Genomic DNA, 17690 nt, shown 5'->3' on the forward strand with positions numbered 1-17690 from the left:
TAATTCTACCTTGGACAATATTTCCCTCAACTTGCACTAATGTCGTTGTGTCTTTTTTTGTTTATTTTGTTGTATAAGTTATGTTGACTTAAGTTTATGTTAGCTTATGTTTGTCATGTTCGTAACGTACTGTGCTGCTGCTACAAAAAGCTAATTTTCATGGCATTTATACCCTTGGTATGTATACCTATGACAATAAGCTTGAACATTAACACTAACTATCCCATTTACCAGCCTTTTGTCCATAGCCTTCTATGCCTGAGCAATTCAAGTGCTCATCGAGATACCTCTTAATTGTTGTGAGAGTACTTGTCTCCACCAAGCCCTCAGGCAGTGCGCCCCAATTTCTAACCACATTCTGGGTAAAAATGTTATTCCTGTGATCCCCTTTAAACCTCTTTCCACCTAACCAACTACAGTTATGGGCTAAAGTTCTCTACTGTCTACCCTCTCTAAGCCCCTCATAATTTTGTATACCTCCTCTGCTCCAAGGAAGACAAGCCCAGCCTCTCCTGTCTCTCTTTATAACTAAAGTGTCCATCTCAGGCAACATTCTGGTAAATCTTCCCTGCATCCTCTCCAATGCAACCATGTTTTCCCTATAGTGTGGTGATCAGAACTGCATGCAGTATTGGTATTGGCATTGGTTTATTATTGTCACGCGTACCGCGATACAGTGAAAGCATTTTGTTTGCGTGCCATCCAGACAGATCATGCAGTACATAAGTACGCCGAGGAGGTAAAAAGAAAAACAGAATGCAGAATATGGTGTACTAGCTACAGAGAAAGTGCAGTGCAGGTAAACAAATAAAGAACAAGGGTCACAATGAGGTAAATTGGGAGATCAAGAGTTTATCTTTAGTGTATGAGAGGTTCATTCAAGAGCAGGATAAAAGCTGTCCTTGAGCCTGGTGGTACGTGTTCTCAGGCTTTTGTATCTTTGCCTGATAGGAGAGGGGAGAAGAGAGAATGCCCGGGGTCGGAAGGGTCTTTGATTATATTGGCTGCTTTTGTGAGGCAGCGGGAAGTGTAGATGGAGTCAATAGAGGGGAGGCTGGTTTGTGTGATGGACTGGGCTGCATTCACAGCTCTCTGAAATCAGTGGAACAAGAGTTTAGGGCAAGAAAATCCTTCTGTCTAAAACTTCACACGAAGTCTGTTGGAGGTGGACTTCCCACTGTTGGTCTTAATAGAGATGGTGCTTTTTATGATCAATTACATTCACATCAACTCTTCAGGGCTCCCGGTACTGTATTTCCTGAGTAATTGTCAACAAGCGGAAAATGAGATACTCCCTCCTCCCCCGGAGGGCCCACCACCCTGACGGCTCGGTAAACGAAGACATCATCTGATGTGCAGCTGAGGCATGGGGAGTCAGAAGACCCAGGCTTGACTTTCCACTCAGCTCTGCACCAAGCTAACTTCTCTCTGTTGAGCTGGCACTACAATTGGCTTCAGCCCACCCAGCCAAGGGAGCAGGAATAATAGGCTGGGTTCCCCTCCTCCAGACCCCTATCTGTGGGTGAAATTACAGCCATGGAACCATAACCTTGAGTTTTAATGGCCTCTTGTGGTTTAAATAATACCTTGACACCCAGACCTGTGTCACGTATGAAGAATGTTCCCTTTGGATGGGAGCTGAGACTCAATTGGTCGCACTCCGTCACCTAGATCACGGTCCCATAAATTCTCGGCTGAAGCCCTCGGTGTGGGACTGAGGGAGTGCTGTGCTATTGGCTTCCCTGTATCACAAATTAAATACTAAACCGAAGCCTTGTCTACTTTCTCAGGATGTAAAGATCCCGTTGTGGCGACTCACCGTCTAGTCGGGCGAACCGGCTTGGCAGTCGGGTCGCGCGGCGTCGGAGCGACGAGGCCCAAGATGGCGGCGGGCCTCGTCTTTCCGAGCGACGGGGAGAACCCGCGCGCGGGAAAGTCCTGATGACATAGGACTTACGTCATTGCCGGTTGTTTTGGGCGGGAACATTCTCCCTTAAAGGGCCTGCGCAAGGCGGGAAAATAAACCAGTTCTGTTTGGCAATCCTCCGAGTAGAGTCTTGTTTTATTCCGCGGTAGCAACCGCTACACCGTTGTATTATTTGAAGGCAGCTTGGTCAAAACCTTATTCACAGATTCATAGAGAAATACAACACAGAAACAAGCCCTTCAGCCCACTGAGTCCGTGCCGACCATCAAACACCTATTGGCACTAATCCTACATTAATTCTATTTTTTATTCTATTCACATAGTCATCATTTTCCCCCAGGTTTTACCAGTAAGAAGAATTTACAGTTGCCAGTTAACCTACCAGCCAGTTTTGGGATGTTGGGGGAAACTGGAACACCCAGGGGGAAACCTGAGCAGTCGCAGGGAGAACATGCAAACTCCATACAGTCAGCACCTGGATTGAATGCAGATCTCTGCGCTGTAAGGCAATGGCTTCTATTAGCTGCATCACTGTGTCTCCACCTCCAACCTCAGTGTTCCTGCATCACCATCAATTATTCAGAGTTATAGAGTCATACAGTACAGAGGATCTTTCGCCCACCATGTCCATCCGTGCCATTGTACCTAATGAAACTAATCCCATTTTCCTACATTTGGACCATATTCCTCTTGGCCTTGCCTATTCAAGTGTCTGCTCAGATGTCTCTTAAATGATGTGATTACATCTGCCTCCACCACCTCCTGTGTCAGTGCGCTCCAGTGCAGGCACGGTAGTGTAGCGGTTAGCATAACGCTATTACAGTGCCAGTGACCCAGGTTCAATTCCGGCCGCTGTCTGCAAGGAGTTTGTACGTTCTCCCCGTGCCTGTGTGGGTTTCCTCCGGGTCTCCGGTTTCCTCCCACATTCCAAAGATGTACCGGTTAGGAAGTTATGGGCGTGCTATGTTGGCGCCGGAAGCGTGGCGACACTTGCGGGCTGCCCCCAGAACACTCTACACAAAAGATGCATTCCACTGTGTGTTTCGATGTACGTGTGACAAGTAGAGATATATTACCTTATCTTATCTTATCAACGACTCTCAATGTGAAAAACTTTCCTCAGAACCCATTGAAAACTCCTCCCTCTCACCTTAACTCTGCGCCCTTTTGTTTAGGCACCCCTTCCATGAGTAAAAGGTTCTTTCTGTCCATGCCTCTTATAATTTTATATACCTCGATCAGGTCACCCCTCAGTCTCCTTGACTCCAAGGAAAACAAACCAGGCTTGTCCAATCTTTCCTTATAACTAAAGTCTCCCAAACCAGGCAACATCCTGGTGAATCCCCCCTGCAACCTCTTCAGTGCACTCACATCCTTAATGGTTTGTCTCATTGCTGTTTGAGAGACCCAGTGGTGTACAAATTGGCTGCTGCTGATCCCAAATTACTACACGGAGTTAAATGCAAATCACTGTTGTTATAGAAACAGAAAGTGCTGGAGATTCTCAGCAGGTCAAGCAGTATCTGAAAGCTGCAAAGCACTTTGGGACATACGTAGAGTCATAAAGTCACACAGCACAGAAACAGGCCCTTCAGCCCAACTGGTCCATGGTGACCAAGATGCCCCATCCAAGCGAGTCCCATTTGCCAGTGTTTGGCCCATAACCTTCTAAATCCTTCCAACCTATTTACCTGTCCAACTGTCTTTAAAGGTTGTTATTGCACCTGCTTCAACCACTTCTTCTGGAAGCTCATTCCACATACATACCACCCTTTGCGTAAAAACGTTGCCCCTCAAGTTTCTATTAAATCTCTGCCCTCTCACCTTTGCCCTGGGAAAAAGACCAAGTGCATTCAGCTTATCGATGCCGCTCATGATTTTATACACCTCTATAAGATCTGCTAATGCTGTGAAATTTTAATGCAAGTCTTGTTTTTCCTGTTTTATACAAGCAGTTTATAGTTTGATGTGAAGGAAACAGATTTTATGTAATCAGGAACAAGACAAGATCATGTGAAAAAGGTGAAGATAGTCACAGAGGAAAGTAATAATGGACCACAATCGGTAAAGAAGTTACATTACAATAAACAATGAACTGGACAAACTCAGAAGTTTGAGCAGCATCTGTGGGGGAAAGGTACTGTCGATGTTTTGGGTGCAAACCGTGCATCAGGATCAAATGCAGGGTTTCGACCCAAAATATTGACAATTCCTTTCCCCCCCCCACAGATGCTGCTCGACCCGCTGAGTTCTTCCAGTGGATTGTTTGTTGTCCCAGATTCCTGCACCTTCCGTCTCTTGTGTCTCTGCAAGTTACATTACAAGCTGGTGTAAGCCTGCCTGCTGCACTTGCTTGCATCCACTTATATAAACTTACATATCCACATGGCCTTGAATGAATCATATTTTGGACAGCTCGACAGTAAACCAAAGTAATGTAGGTTTGAGGCAGGTTCAGCTATTCGTTTTGCACTCTGTAACACACAAAGCTCAGCTAATGGTAGGGGGATGATTTGAAGGTGGAGCATTTGAAGGAGGGGATTTTTATTGCAGTGAGATTTAATTGATCACAGAAAATCAAAAGAAAATGGGGAAACTAAGTAAAATCCTGAAATCCATGTCTTATGAAAGATATACAGCCACAATGAAGTTATGGGATTGGGCATCTTACATCATTTTTATTACTGGAGTTTTTGTCTGAATCCATCTTACAAGTCACATACACTGAAATTTGTATCTGCACTCCAAGATTCCGGAGATTCAGGAAATAAAGCAAATGGATAAAGAAAGAAAACTCTTCAGCTCCAAAAACAAACAACGAAAGATAATAGTACAGCTCGGCCCCTGGGAGACCATGACAGGAGGGACCATTGCCAGGGAGAGAGCTAAAAGCAACAATTAACGATCTGGGATGATTATGCTTCCATTGAGATTTTCACACATGCATTCTTGCTCCTGGCAAACACATCACCGTATGAAAGCTGTCCTTCCTGTTAAGTCAACCACTTCAGTGAGTTAGACACTCATCCCAAAGAGCTGGATGAAGAAAGAGATTGGGATATCTTCAATGGAAGCATGGTTGTCAGTGAGTCAGAACACTGCAAGAAGAGAAAGGGGTCCTCTCTACATTGGGGAAACCAAATACAGCTTGGGTGACCGCTCTGCAGAACACCTCTGCAGACCTTGAGTTTGCAGTCGCCTGTCACATCAAATTCCCATCTCATTCGCACTCTGACCTTTCAGCCTTTGGCCTTCTGCACTCTCCCAGTGAAGCTTTCTGTGGGCTCACTAAACACAGCTCATCTTCTGACCAGGTACGTTCCAGTGTACTAGATTTAAATCTGGGTTCAGAAGTTCCAGATAATCAGCATTTCCCACCTTCGTTTCTCATAGTTCCAGCAATCAGATTTCTCCCCCATTTCTGCTGTTTTGCATACATCATCACTTTCTATTGACATTTCCTCAAAACCTACCTTTTGCTATTCACTCAGGTCCTTACCACATTTTTCATCCTTTTGCCATTTAATTTCTCCTACCATACTCCCTATTTTTGTTTCCTCTTAGTTCCCCCTCCCTTCCCCCACTTTCTCTGCATCTTAAAACTAGTCTTACGTCTAGCCTTTGTCGGTTCTGATGAAAGGTCTTTGATCTGAAGCCTGAACTCTTCTTCTCTCTCCACAGATGCTGCCTGACCTGCTGAGTGCTTCCACTATTTTCTGTTTTATTTCAGATTTACAGCATTGCAGAATTTTGCTATAAAAAGAGGAAGCAGTTGCCCAAAGTTACAAACAATGCAGGGAAAACTAGAAACTAGGATTAACTCCTGCCTGAGCAAGGACCTGGACCCGCTGCAATTTGCCTATCACCACACCAAGTCTACGGTGGATGCAATCTCACTGGCTCTCCACTCAGCTTTGGAGCACCTAGACAACCGCAAGACATACGTCAGGCTGCTGCTTATCAGTTACAGCTTGGTGTTTAATGCCATCATCCCCTCAGTACTAATCACCAAGCTTCAAAACCTGGGTCTCTGTTCCTCCCTCTGCGACTGGATCCTCAGCTTCCTCATTGGGAGACCACAGTCAGTGTGGATTGGTAATAACATCTCCTCCTCACTGACAATCAACACAGGCGCACCTCAAGGATGTGTGCTTAGCCCACTGCTCTACTCTCTCTACACTCATGACTGTGTGGCTAAGCACAGTTCAAATTCATCAATGACACCACCATTGTTGATTGAATCTCAGATGGCAACGAGGAGGCGCCCAAGAGTGAGATAGATCGGCTGGTTGAGTGGTGTTGCAACAATAACCTCACACTCAACATCAGCAAGATCAAGGAATTGATTGTGGACTTCAGAAAGGGGAAGTCTGGAGAACACACACCAGTCCTCATTGAGGGGTCAGCGGTGAAAAGGGTGAGCGGCTTCAAGTTCCTGGCCGTCAACATCTCGGAGGATCTATCCTGGGCCCAACACATTGATGCAATCATGAAGAAGGTGTGCCAGTGGCTCTACCTCATTAGGAGTTTGAGGAGATTTGGTATGTCACCAAAGACTCTTTAAAATTCCTATAGGTGTACAGTGGAGAGCATCCTGACTGGTTGCATCACAGCTTTGTATGAAGGCTCCAATGCACAGGATCTCAAGAGGCTGCAGAGGGTTGTAGACGGATCCAGCTCCATCACAGGCACAACCCTCCCCACCATCGAGGACATTTTCAAGAGGTGGTGCCTCAGGAAGGTGGCATTCATCACTGAGGACCGTCACGATCCAGGACATGCCCTCTTCTCATTAGGAGGAGGTACAGGAGCCTGAAGACCTACACTCAACGATTCAGAAGCATCTTCCTCCCCTCTACCGTCAGATTTCTGAACAGTCCATGAACCCATGCACACTATCTCGTATTCCTTTTTCTTTGCACTATTTGTTTTTGATTTGTTAAGTTCTAGTAATGATATATCTTTGCATTGTCCTGCTACCACAAAACAACAAATTTCATGTCATCTAAATCAGTGATAATAAATCTGATTCTGAAATTCTTTCTCCCTTCAATCTAAGACTTTTTTTATCCTAAAAGCAATGAACTCTATTAAACATGCTTCCATAAGCACTTTGTCTCCCCAGTAGATTTTCTGGCAAAGAAGACATCTGGCTATGTGGATGCATGACTACACACACACACGCACGCACAAACACACACACACACACACACACACACACACACACACACACACACACACACAGAGTCAGTTAGACAGACACACACACACAGAGTCAGTTAGACAGACACACACACACATACAAATACTCATGTTCATACACACATCCACACACACTGACACATACATGCATTCTCATAACACAAACGTGTGCATTTTCACACACACATAAACACACACACACACACACACAGTCAATTAGACAGACAGACACACATACATACACATACTCTTATGTTCATACACACATCCACACATGAACAAACTCTGACACATACATGCACACACACAATACATACACATGCACATTCACACACACACTCAAACACACACGCACACACACAGACACACACACAAACATACACCCACACAGAATTCCACCACTGTTTGAATGGAGATTAATTACCTCTGCACAGGCAGAGATTGAACAAAGAGTTCACAGATCACACCAGCCACCTCACAATCTTATCTGCATAAGACGTAAATGCCAATGGAAATGTCTTCAGCAGAGAGTGCCTCTGTAAAGAACACCTTTAACCAGTGTTGCTCCAAATTGGACATATTCCTGGAGTCACCCATCCCAATCACAGTGCTCCTTTCATCCAATTTTATTAGAAATAGATAATGGAAGTGATTGTGGAACCTGAAGCACGGTGGCCTGGAGATCCATCATTCCCCTTTGCTGGTGTGCTAAAGGACATTGCAAAGCCTTGCCCATGGCTGTTTCACTTGTGGGATCATCACAGCAAAATTAACAATGCATTATTCCTAAGGCATCAGCCATTATGGATCTCATAATCCTTTTATGCCAACAAAAACATACTGAGTCTGGCTTTGGAACTGAATCTGGGAGAGGGAAGGGCAATGAATGGGACTGAATGGAGCCAGGGGAAGCCCTGGAGATCTGGGCCTGGAGTTTGGGACCCTGGTTGTGCATAGTGAGGTGGTGGGGGATTTGGGCTGATGGTGGTGGTCCTGAATAGACTCTGCATGGAAAGCAAGTCTGATGCTGGGGATTGCTCAGAACGTTGCAGGAGGATGAGGGCAGGTGGATTGTGAGGAGGTGGGAAGTTTGGAGCAGAAAAGTCAAAATATTCAAAAGGGATCCGGTTGAATTGGGTTCCCAGCATTGATCTAGGACCTGCTCAAAGAGGATCTTTAAAAAGCATTGTGGAGGCATGGTGGTTCCAAGAACGACCAATGACAGGTGCACCTCAGAATAATGTGACCTCATTTCCCAGGCAACACTCCAAAAATGATGTCATACCGTGCATGGCTAAGGCAGAAATCATCCTCAACCAGCTGGGACGTCTCAGTACATAACTGTAACACACAGGCTGAACCCCTTGGTGCCTGATAGTTCTCCTGCTTTCATTGCCTTTCCTCCACTTCCAAGTTGGACAAGGCTCAAATGCAGTCTAAATCTTCTATTCATTAACTTTTCAGCAGGAGTTGGAGTGTGCAGCTTTAGAGAAATGCTGCATTGATGTTTTCATGGTGAAGGTGGACCAATCTTCCATAACTTGATTCTTCAATTCCTCCTGAAGCCAGGAAATAAGGAGAAGTTGAAAAGTTCCTTCCCATTGCTCAAACTGAAATGATCTGGATGATGGACCATTAACTGATACAAGTTCTTCAGGAAATCCATGTGTGGTAAAACTTGATCATACCTTCTCTGTCGTGCATTCTGTATTTATTTGTGACCCCACATACTTTACTTTTAGCCATTTCAACTGGCTGCCAATTAATGCTAAAAATTCAACCTTTCCCTTCTCACATGGGCCCCTGGAGGTGTCTTGTAAGCTTCTACTGCACTTGAAGTGGTGGTTTAGGAGTTGGTGCTATGCAGGACTGACATGCCATATGCCATTGTCTTGGTCTTCTATATCTTTGTTCATGCCGGGTCAGTGGACGAATCCTTTAGTTGCTGTCTTCACATTTACCATTCCCACGTGTCTTTCATGTTACAGAGCCTCAGAGCGATATTGCATTGAAACAGGCCCTTTGGCCCATCGAGTCTGTACTGACCATCAGCCACCCATTTACACTAATATTTGCGCCAACCCTACATTAATCCCATTTTTAAATTTTCCCCACAAAACTATAACCTTGCTTTGCAATTCTCTTAGCATTACTCCCCTGTTCATCTACTTTATAGAACTCTGGTTAGTGTACTGTGTCTACAATTAAATTGTTCTTCACTCAGACCTGTGTCTGAATCCCTTCATCCATTTGTATTCAAAAACTTGCTTTGCAACAGGGGTCTTCAGTACATTGTTGGCGACTTTCACTGATGTCACAGGGAAGCATTGTCTTCCATTTGTGGAGTATAACTCGTGTTTTCTGCACTCATTGTGGCTTACTTGATGGGCAGTCTTGACAAGACATCTGTCGTAGCTTTTGCTTGGAGGCTCTGTACTCATTGTTATGATTCTACTGAGATTACAGGAGACCCATATAGATTATAAGCACCCCCACCATCCAGGCCATGCCCTCTTCTCATTGCTGCCATCAAGCAGGAGGTACAGGAGCCTGAAGACCCACAGCTCAAGGTTCAACAACAGCTTCTTCCCCACCGCCATCAGGTTCTTGAACCGATCCAAAAATCCCTAACACTACCCTGGACTACATATCCCTCAACTTGCACTAATGTCATTCTGGTTATTTTTGTTTATTTTGTCATGTAAATTATGTATAATTTATGTTAATTTAAGTTTACTTAATTTATGTTTGTCATGTTTGTAATGTGATATGCTGCTGCTGTTGCAATAAAGCTAATACTTATGGTATTTTATACCCTGGGTATGTATGTCCATGACAATAAACTTGAACTTGAACTTAAACCCACTTCTATATCCATAATGCTGCCCTAAGTGGGGACTAGGTCAACAGTGGATTGTGGTCAGTAACTGGGGGAATGAGCTTCCCAGCAAGAATTTGCGAAACCTTATAACTCCACATATAAATGCCTTCACCCCTCCTCTGTTTAAGTATCATTTTTCACCTTTGGTCAGAGTATATGATACATAAGACAAAGGATTCTCAAGACCACATGGTTCATTGTTCCAACTCAGCAGGTGGAAGCATCAGAAGCAAGTTTCAATGCCTGAAAGGTGTCACAATGCATTTATATTGACTCCCTGCTGAGACCTCCCCAGCACCTTTTGCTAACCTTTCCCCCACCTTCTTTTGATTGTTGGTGGAATCAACGCAGGTGGAAATCTGTGGAGAATTGGATCTTCCCGAGAGACGACTGGAGCTCAGGGCTTAACTGCTTTCCGTCTCCTCACACTAAATTTCTTCCCCATGGAAGAAAGCTCATTTGCTTTCTTTATGTTGATGGCACATTCAAAATACTTCCTGAAGTACTTGAAGATATACTTCCTCCACCTTGCAGTTGGAGTAACAATCAAAGAATGCTGTCTTCTCCTAGTACCTTATCCATTGCTACTTGGAATATTTTAAATGATTATTTCACCACATGTAGGAGTGCAGTAGATGAGTACAATACCTTAAGGATGTTAATCTTCAAGTAGCCCAGACTGTCTTCAATGTTAAGTGGGCATAAGGCTGGGGCAGATCCAGTTTATCAAAAGGTGTTACTCCTGTTATCGTGGCACCTCAATCTGGAAAGAGGCTTTGCTCATCATCTACTGCTCTATTATGCATCTCATTGAGAGCTCCATGAAGCCCGATGGTCCTTTCTGTCACCATTATGGGCATTACCCTGTAATTCTGTGTCCGTCAACAATACCGCATCTCACGTAAGTTTGTTTAGCTCTTCTTCAACGTGAACTGTCAGTGTATAGAGTGCTGGCTTGGGTTCACAGTAGAAAAGTTTGGCATTCAACTTAACACTTGGTGCCTGGATATGAATCCTTAAACATCTCTCAATGTTGTTCCAAGACCCTACTGATGTATTCACGCTGAACACATCTGTCCAATCCAATCTCAGCTCTTAAAATCAATCCGTTCCTAGCAGAATCAGGCTGTAGAAATAATCAGCCCATTATAGAAGATTACATATTCCAGTTCTAATATTCTCAGGGACTCTCCGGAATTCATTTTCCCAGCATTAATCGCTGATGGTCTTAAGTGTCATCAGTGCTTGATAATCGGAGGGCTAAAGAGCCTATTTCTGTGCTGTATGTCTCAATGACATTATGACTCTATGCCTTCCCATTATGGAGAAATGGTAGCTGGATTAATATTCAAATCACTGTCCAGATTATTTCTCTTAGTGTATATGCTTTTTAAAACCCACTCCTCAATGTTATGTGAATCTCTTTTCTGTGGTTATCCACTGCAGTTGTTCTTCTTCAGTTGGGACACTGCTTGACTGCCACTGTTTAGCCCTAATTACAGGGGCAACATCCTCCCTGTATGCAGGGACATGTACCTTGCTAGTGATTAACGAAACTGACACATGTGTGCTCAAAGATTCCCATTGTAAGGGTGGCAGAACTTGTTTTTCTTGCTACTCATACTCAAGTGACCCAGGCCATTCCCTGCCATTTCTTTGTTTACTACATTTACATTAACTTTCTGTGCTTGCCAAAATCCTTTCATAATTTGAGAAGCCATTTCCATAGACGTAGCTGCCTTTCATGACTTTTCAAATATTGAGTGTTAAGTAACAGACTGGGTCCTTTCATCCATCAACAATATATCTCAGTAGGTGATCCAGACACACAGTTAAGTTGCAATGTTGCACCAGATCTTTCAGAGCAAACACACGGTCACTGCCTCACCTCCTGGACAGTGATTCCAAATTTGTAATTTTCCATAATCTCTGAGAAGTTGAAATGGTTATGTAGCTTTTCTATTATTTCATCAATGGGACAAATAAGTTGCTGATGTTGGCATGTGGCCCTGTTTCTACTCACGGGATTGTGTTGCACAGACTCATTTTGGGCATCATCATCTTCAATCTTCCATTCCAATACTGATATTCACCTGAAAGAAACACTCCCATCTTTTCCATGTATAATGGAAGGACTTCTGCACCCTCTTGTATCCACTGAGGGTTCTGATCCAAATGGTCTCGGACCTGCCTGCCATCTTGTGCTGTCATCACTTCCACAATTACCAGGCCAACATTTCATCCGCACTCACGTTTGCACGCAGCACCTTTCTGCCTCATGCTCAGATCCTCACCTCACATCTGCTGTGCCAAATCGTGAGCTCTACAGAATCACCCTGCTAATACTGACCTGTAGTCTCTCAATATCCTCAGTGACCTTGTAACTGTAGTGTCTGCAATCCTGTGCTATCCTCATTGCCAGTGTAAGGTGTGTGTACTCACTGTGTTCTTAACCCCTAACAAAGCCCATTGTATCTGTACAATGAACAGACTTATACACACATGAGACATGAGACTGTCTCTGAAACTGTTTATGGCATATTGTTGTAACCCAAGTGAGCAGTTAGGCACATGAAACAATCCTTAAAGTGGTGACAGCCTTGAATCACTGTTCACAACCCATACTGAATATGCTACACAAATGAAGCAGCAGTCTCACCTCAAAAAGTCCCATTCGTGAGCACCTATTGCAGAAGCAGCAGTTTCCTTGAGACACGATATTAGATCGGTCTGGATTTTCAACACGTCACAGTGGTGGCCCAGGGCTTTTCACTAATTCCAGTTGCCATTGACCGGCTTCACAAACTTCAATAACTTCTTTCATTCCTGTTGTAGATTATTCAGGATTGCTCAGTATCTGCTCTGTGACACTACTTGAAAATCCACTCCAGCCGTTTTGCGTTAGTAAGTAACAAGCTGCTTGCAATGAATAGTGATGACTCCATTGAAACTCCTGGGATTCAAAGGCTTAGATTTCCAGCTCATGGAAGCTGAGTGTGGAGAGATTCCTATTTGTTTAATCGAGGAAGCTGAAACACATGTCCAGGTAACACAAACCAGATTCTCCTCAAAAGAAGCAAACTCATATATCGAAGATCAGATATACAGTGAATATTCTTTACATCATAATCTGTCTCACATCACAGAATTACAAAAGCACCACATAATTTCCAGTATATATGATGCTACAATTTTAATTTGCCATCCCTTTCTCGACCTAAGAAGTCACAGTTAGCATGGTTGCTGTGCGTAAATGTGCAAACCTCTTGGTTACGCAAGGTATTGATTTCACTAGTTGGATAACTGTACTAGTGCCTGATTATCCATGGTCATTTCAGAAAAGTTGTCACAATCTTTTGAGGCTCATTTGTTGCAATTCCACAAGTCCCTCCTTCTCACTATGTCTTTACTCAATGGCAATAACTTACAAATCTTGATTGTGGCTTTAATTCACAGGAGAGCAATTGGACAGAAAACTGAATTCAAGTCAGTTTTCTGTCCAACTGAATTGATGTACAGAGGGATCTTGGGATCCAAGTCCATTGTTTCCTGAAAGTGGCTGCACAAGTTGACAGGGTGGTAAAGAGGGCATATTGGCATGCTCGCCTTTATTAGTCGAGGCATTGAGTTCAAGAGCCAGGAAGTTATGTTGCAGTTTTATAAAACCCTGGTTAGGCTACATCTGGAGTATTGCATTCATTTCTGGTTCCCCCATCATAGGAAGGATGTGCGGGCTATGGAGAGGGTGCAGAAAAAGTTTACTGGGATGCTGCCTGGATTAGAGGGCACATGCTATAAGGAGAGGTTGGACGAACTTGGGTTGTTTTCTTTAGAGCGGCGGAGGCTGAGGGGAGACCTGATAGACGTTTATAAGATTATAAGAGGCATAGATAGTGTAGACAGCCGGGGTATCTTTTTCCCAGCATCAGAATGTCTAATACTAAGTGAGAGGTTCAAAGGAGATGTGTGGGGCAAGTTTTTTTCACACAGAGAGTGGTGGGTGTCTGGAATGCGCTGCCAGGGGTGGTGGTGAAGGCAAAGAGGCTCTTAGACAGGCTCATGAACGTGCAGAAAATGGAGGGATATGGACATTGTGTAGGCAGAAGGGATTAGCTTAGTTAGACATTTAATTACTAGCTTAATTAGTTTGGCACAACATTGTGGGCTGAAGGGCTTGTTCCTTTGTTGTACTGTTCTATGTTCTCAGTCAAAGAATTAGGGCCGGTAACCAAAGATTTGGTCCAAAAGCTGGACTATTGGGATGGTCTTCAATGAGGAGAGTGAGAGAAATGCAGAGGCAGAAAAAGGCAATTCCAGAGTCTGAGGCTACACACAACTACCAAGAGTGGTGTGAAGGACTGGGGTGGATGAACCAGATGAGAACAGGGTGAGTGCAGAGTTCTTGGATGGTTGCAAGGCTCAGTTACTGTATAGATATTGGAAGGGAATAAAGCCACTGAGAGGCTTGAATGAGAAGGTGAGTGTTTTAAAATGGAGGCATTGGCATACAGGAGCCAATGCAAGTCAGTGAGCACACGGACAATGAGTAAATGGATGATGCAAATTAAAATAACGGCCACAGAGTTTTGGAGGATCTAACAACTGAGAAGGGCAGAAAGTGGGAGCCTGTCCAGGAGAGAAATGAACAGTTAAGTCCAGTGATAATAAGATCATGGAAGACAGTTTCAGCAGCAGCAATGAAGAGGGCAGTCTATCGCACTCTGAAGAATAACATGTCTTTAATACAGAACAGTGCTACACACCCTAAGGATCATTAAGGTTTGTTCTTACTGTCCTACTCCCCATCATCCCCCACCACTACTGCCCCACCAAATGTACCCAAAAATACCGTTGGAGTGCAGTTTTATAAAACACCCATTGTAGGGTCTGAAACAGGGATCCACGTATTGAACAGGGGACTGTTGCATTCTATAGTTACTGATATACTCACAGTTCATTGCTACTGCTCTATACTTTCCTAGCCAATATTTACAACTCAACTGACAATCATATCATAAATCTTGTCACTATTTGTTTGCAAGTTGGTTGCTAAGTTTCCTACATTACAACAACAATTACACTAAAAAAATACTTTATTGGTTACAAAGCCCCATGAGGATTCAAGAGGGCCCAATAAAAATGCAAGCACTCTTTCCTTTTTAATAACAGAAGAAACCCGGTGGTTATCATACTGTTGGGTGGGTGGCACTGTCTTCCAGACATTAGGGCAGCTGATTCCCCAGTGTGCTGACAACAACACACCAATCATAAATGCTAAGGCATGAAGATAAATCGTGGATAAAAATACTCATTCACTCAACTCATCAGACAAAGAAATGTTTGCTTCAGCAGTGACTCTGAGAGCTTATATGGGCTGAAAATGTTGAGCATGTTCCTTCAAGTCACACCCCAAGAGTTACTCCTCCATGGGAGCTGAGTTAATGGGCAATGCCGTCACCAAGGCTCTTGAGGCATTGAACCAATGTGTGAGGAGCATCTTAAACATCTCAATGCAAGAAAGAGAAAGGAACACCTTGAGTGCAACAGAGGAGGCCTGAACTGACAAACTAGAGATCAGTGTTTGACTTCTAAGATGGCATCTGTTTAGTTAATTTGTAATTGGTAATTGGTTTATTATTGTCACATGTATCGGGATACAGCGAAAAACTTTGTTTTGTTTGCTATCCATACAGATCACTTCAAAACATAAGTACATGGAGGTAGTACAAAGGGAAAAGCAAGAACAGAATATAGTGCTACAGTTACAGAGAAAGTGCAGTGCAGGTCAACAATAAGGTGCAAGGGCTATTACAAGGTAGATTGCGAGGTTAAGATTTCACTTTCATCATACAAGAGGTCTGGTCAAGAGTCTTATAACAATTTAATTAATTAAAACAATCTGGAATTTAAAAAAAATAGTTTCAGTAATGGTGACCATGAAACTACCAGATTGTCACAACAACAGATCTAGTTCACTAATCTCAGTCAGTGAAGAAAATCTGCTGTCCTTCCCCAGGCCGATATCCATGTGACTCCAGACCCATAGCGGTGTGGTTTGAGTCTTCCCCTCCTTCCAAACTGATCAAGCAAGCCATTCAGTTGTACCCTGATTGTTACATTACAGCAACAGTTCAGGCAAGAGTGGCAAAACAGATAGACCAACACCGAGAACGATACAGCTACAGAGGAAAAGTGGCATGTGTGCATCCATACACACATTGACACGAGTACACAGACACAAATACACACACACAGACACACACATAGACACACACAAACACGTGTGCACACACACACTTTCACATGGACATACCACACACAAACACACAGAAACCCATGCACACAAACACACATACACACACACATGCACATGAACATACCACACACACACACACACACACACACACACACACACAAGCTCAGGTAGACACAAGGACAAGGAGGAAAACAGAGAGCAGAGGTCAGAGAAAAATATAAAAAGCACGTAAGGCTGAGAGGAACTGACATGAAGGGGAGGAGAGACACGAGCACGTTTAGAGAGAAGGTTACACATACAGGCGCATGGAAGGAAAGACAGTTAGACAGAAGGAGAAAGTCAGGTAGATGGAGAGAACTGATCCGACAAGCTGTGTACGTATGTATGAAAATGACACAAAGCAGAAGGCAGTTCTAATTTGTGTAGGAAATGTTGGAAAGATAAAACAGAAGCCTTGTGGCAATGTGCATCACCATAGCAACATTTAATAATGCCACATAGAGCTTCCAAAATTGGATATCAAAACATGTGTAAGGCCATTGTGATGAATATGGAAAATGTGTTAAAAACTCGGTATGAAATCACAGAAAATAAGAAAATTTAATCAAAACTTTCAGTTCCCTTGTGTTTTAACCAAATAAGAAAATTCACAGAAAATTGAAATATTTCTGATCATTCTAATTACAAGAATGTGCATGAAGAGCTGGCTGCTGCCCAATCACTGATGGCCAGCTATAGGAAATGATTGCTAAATAGCATTCTACAAACCAGCTTCAAAACACGCAATCACTGGGCACTGAAGCAGCATTTATAATCACAGTCTGCTACAGGGGATCCAGAGAGTCGTTTTATCAAGCTACCTTTCTCAATTAAATGGAATTAACTAGTTTCCTACTCCCTTTCATAATCTGTACATTAAATCCTTCCTAACCTTACACCAGATACCCGACTCTCCTTCACTGCCTTTGTACTAGATTCCCCAGCTCTGCTCGTCACAACCTCCTACCTCTGCTCCCCTTCACTATCCTTTATGTTAGTTTCCCCCGTCGTTCCCTTCTGTCCTCACACTGGATATCCACTCTCTTTGCCTTTAGACAAATGCCTCACCCATCATCCCTTCTATTAAACTAGATCCCCTCCTCTCTTCTTTGACACGGAGCAACACTGCTCCTCTTCTTGACGCACACTGGACCCTTCGCTCTCCTTCACTGGCCCCTCACTAGGTCTTCTGTTCTGGACCCCCGTTCTCCTTTTCTCTTTCCTTCCCTCATGGTCTCACATCGGATGCTCTGCTCTCCTTCTCTGTCCTCACACTAGATCCCCTGCTCCACTTCTTTTGTTCACTGGCCTCAGAGTAGATCCTCTGTTCTTCTCTGCTCCAACAATAGATCCTCATCCTTTACCCTCACTGGATTGACCCCGCT

Source organism: Pristis pectinata, chromosome 18 (assembly GCF_009764475.1).
Source record: "Pristis pectinata isolate sPriPec2 chromosome 18, sPriPec2.1.pri, whole genome shotgun sequence".
NCBI lineage: Eukaryota > Metazoa > Chordata > Chondrichthyes > Rhinopristiformes > Pristidae > Pristis > Pristis pectinata.